Raw genomic sequence first — 3881 nt, 5'->3', positions numbered from 1 at the left:
ATCAAGGAAAAGAAAAGGGTCTGTAGATCAAATCTCAGAGAAACCCTTAACATAGTCCTGAATTGGACTGAAGAAAAGAGGACAATCTTGGGATATTATCCTATTGCCAAAGAACAGCTAACAAAGCTGGTTATATTTCCAGAGGCTTCCCCACCTGCCACCTATCAGTTTTTCCAGTATGGATTAATTGATACAATTTTAATTTTTAATTATTTGAAAATTATTAGTGAGTTTCCTGCAGGATTCATTGATGCAGTAAAGAGATTTAAAAATATGATTGACAACGTAAATCCAAGGGATATATCCCTAAAATTTACAAACAGTCAACCTATTTTTAATGAAGAAGAAGAATGCTTGGTTCCAGCACATCAAGTAATCTTCATGTCCGTCTTCCCAGGAAATTTTCAACCAATTGATCAAGTTCAAGATTTAACAATCTACAGTCATGAAGGAAGACTAGCCAGCACACTAGCAAGGGTCTTCGAAAGAACTCAAAAGATAACAAGGGAATCTCACACAAGAATCAATTATAAAAGCAGAAATACTCTGCTTGTATCCAGTAAAAGAAATGAAATTGAAGAAAGAGAGATGAGACTTTTAGTGAAATTTGAATCAGCATTCTACAACTTATCTGGACTCTTAGAAAAGCTCCCTGAAGGGATAAAGAGGAATCTCTGCTATTTGATAAAAGGCAGAGAAGACCACAAGTGCCAGCTATGTGTCTCAGAGTAAGAAGGAATCTATGCCATTTACTGAAAGACAAAGAGGACCATAGGTGCCAGCTATGCACCTCAGAAATGTCTGAAGAAAGCAACAATGCTGAAGACCCCACCCACGTGGGAAAAGAAGAGGATGAGACATCTGAGTCATCCATCAACATTATTGTTGAATAATGTAAGAGCTTACGTCACAAAAGCACCAATAATGTAGTTGGTAAAAACTAAGGGCTCAGTGACGCATGCAATGACGTCACAAGAAGGGTAAGGATGGGAATTGTCCATCAGACCCAACCATTATAAATAGGTTGCTTAGGCAATTGTAGAGATCATCAAACAATAGAAAGCAGAAGGCTAAGAGTACTCATATGCTAGGAGAGCAAGGAGGAAGCGGTCGAGGCGATTCTATAGTTTGAAGAAGAATTTCTTTAGGAAAAACCAATTCGAAACTCCCCTCTGGAGTTAGTATCTACAATCTCCCCTCTGGAGATAAAAACATCTTATGTAAAATATTCTAAATAAAGGAAGTTTTTCTCCAGAAAGGTACGCCTTTATCCTAATCTCATAGTTATGAATTATTTAGAAAGTTTAGAATTAACGGAAGAATCTGATTATTATAGATTATCTGCCTTATTAGATAATGAAAAACAGGTTGTTCTAAAAACAGAATTAAACCTTAAATCAAATGAAAATTTTAATAAACAAAATCTTTTAAAAGAAGTTTTTAATAGAAAAAATATAATATACTATGGAAAAATTCAACTTGAAGTCCCTATAAAGATAAAATCTGCTAATGGAGAACTTGAAATAGCCTTGATAAATGATGAAGAATTGAGTAAACAGATTGAGAAAATTAAGGATCAACAAAAAAGATCTAAAATTGGATGGATTCATATTAGTACCATACAAGTCTTAATCAAATCTACATATATGAAAGGAATTAATTCACCAATAAGCTTAGCAATTTGTGACAAAAGAATTAGATTAATTCACCAATAAGCTTAGCAATCTGTGACAAAAGAATTACTGATGACCCAATAGATCAAATAATTGGAATTGTTCATGGAAACTTGGCAAACGTAAATGTTAAATTCAATGCCCATCTTGGATATGCTATACCTTTATCAACTGAAAATCTTGGAAGATCTATAAGTTTGCTTATAAATTTCACAGAAAGAATCTAATGGAACAAGACGATGAACCATTTTCAATTACATATGCAATAAATTATGCTTTAACAAATAGCCATCATAGTATACTATTTAAAAATAGAGAAAGAATTTATGTCGATGAATTATTTCAGAAAATTGTAAAAACAGAAATACCAAAATATAAAGCTATTGAAAACCCAGTTCTTTTACTAAAAGAACCATCAGGAAAATTAGTTTCATCGAATTTTCAAATAAGAGAATCCAAAATTAATAGCCCTTTAAGTTTATCTAAGTTAAAGATTAAAGAAGAAAATTCTGAAATAAAAGAATTAACAAAAAAGGTCGAAAAATTAAATGAAACCCTAAACACTAAGTTATGACAATAAATAAAGAGAAAATATATGTAACCTATCAAGATAAGAAACAAGAGCTCTTTGAAAGAGAAAATCGGTTAAATTATTTACAGTTTTCTGAAATAAATCAAAGAGCATTTGAAGCTCTAAAAATAATCTATGACAAATTGAAAGAAGAAGTTGAAGAGTTAGAAAAATTAATAGAAGCCCTAGAAAATAGTGATGAATCAATGATAGAATTTGCAGAAATTTTAAGATAAATAATGAAGTATACAAGGATTGAAAGACCGGAAAACAAAATAAAAAGAAAAAGGGCGAAAAAATTAAAAAGTAAAATAAAGGAGTATAAAAGGGAATTAAATAATCTTCAGTTCGAAATTAATGACCTTATAGTAAAAAGGATAGAAATAAGAACAAATATAAACAAGTTGGAGCTAAACTTAAAAAATTTATAAATGCCTAAAACACCATATTATGACCTAAAAGAATTAAAGCTGTTAAAAGAAAAAATGGAGAATGAAATTGAAAAATTAAAAAATTAAAAAGATATTTAGAAACAACAGAAAGTGTAGAAATAAAAGAAGTTTTGGAGGATTTGAAAAATTATATTAAAGAAAAAAACAAACAGATAAAAGATTTTATACACAATAATCAATATTATAAACTAAAACAAGATTGAAAAACTATAAAAATGAAATCAGAATTAGTAATAATGCTCAATACTTTTGAAATTACAAATTATAGAGTACCAACAACCAAATCTATACAAATTATAAACTTATTCGAAGCAAAATATGAAGAGTTAATAATTTTGAAAAAGAAATTACATTTTAAAAATTGGTATCAGAGCCAAGTTAACGATTAAGGGTAACACTTTCTCTTTAAGCAACACTTTTAATGACACACTTTTTCAGCCACAAAAGGACAAAAATCTGTACAGGCACATCTGTACACTAGATGGCTCCTTAGAAGATTTATTACCTCTATTATCAGCAACTAGGAAAAAAAACGAGAGTGGGGCCGATAAGGGGATCCTGTTTTGCAGAGGAATTACTGTTGTTTTAAGTTTGACTTTCAAATCGGTACCATCTGAAAATTGTAGAATTCGAAGCACTCTTAGATTGTCTAACGGTTGATTTTGAGAACTGCACTTTAGGCATAAATAAAGGATGGGGAGTGCTAGGGGAACAATGATGGGACGTAATTAGGTACTCCATAGATAAATGGAATTTTAAAACTCCATGAGTAAAAGAAAGAGTAAAGTTAGCATTTAAAATTTCAAAGACTCTTAAATACGAAGAGAATGAAAAACATTTTTTATTGGTTTTTGTTTTATTTTGGAATACATTCAGTAATATTTTAATATTGGGTTAATAAAATTTATTTTACATTTTCTTTTGTCTTAAATTAATTTTAAGTTAGAATTAATTTTTTTATTTAAAATTGTAGTGAGTTAAAATTAAAAACTGTAGCAATAAAAAAATAATTTTATAATTTTTTATTTAAAATTTGTTTGGATTAAAAATTTTTGTTTTATTATTTTCGTTTTGTACTATTTTATTTTAAAATTGATATTGAACTATTATAATAAAAATAAAAATAAAAGGTAAAAAAACTAATAAAATAAGAATTTTTTTTGCAGTTAATTTTAAAAGACTAAA

The sequence above is a fragment of the Arachis duranensis genome, chromosome 9 (genome assembly GCF_000817695.3).
Source record: "Arachis duranensis cultivar V14167 chromosome 9, aradu.V14167.gnm2.J7QH, whole genome shotgun sequence".
Classification (NCBI taxonomy): domain Eukaryota; kingdom Viridiplantae; phylum Streptophyta; class Magnoliopsida; order Fabales; family Fabaceae; genus Arachis; species Arachis duranensis.
Note: the sequence above shows the minus strand (reverse complement) of the source record.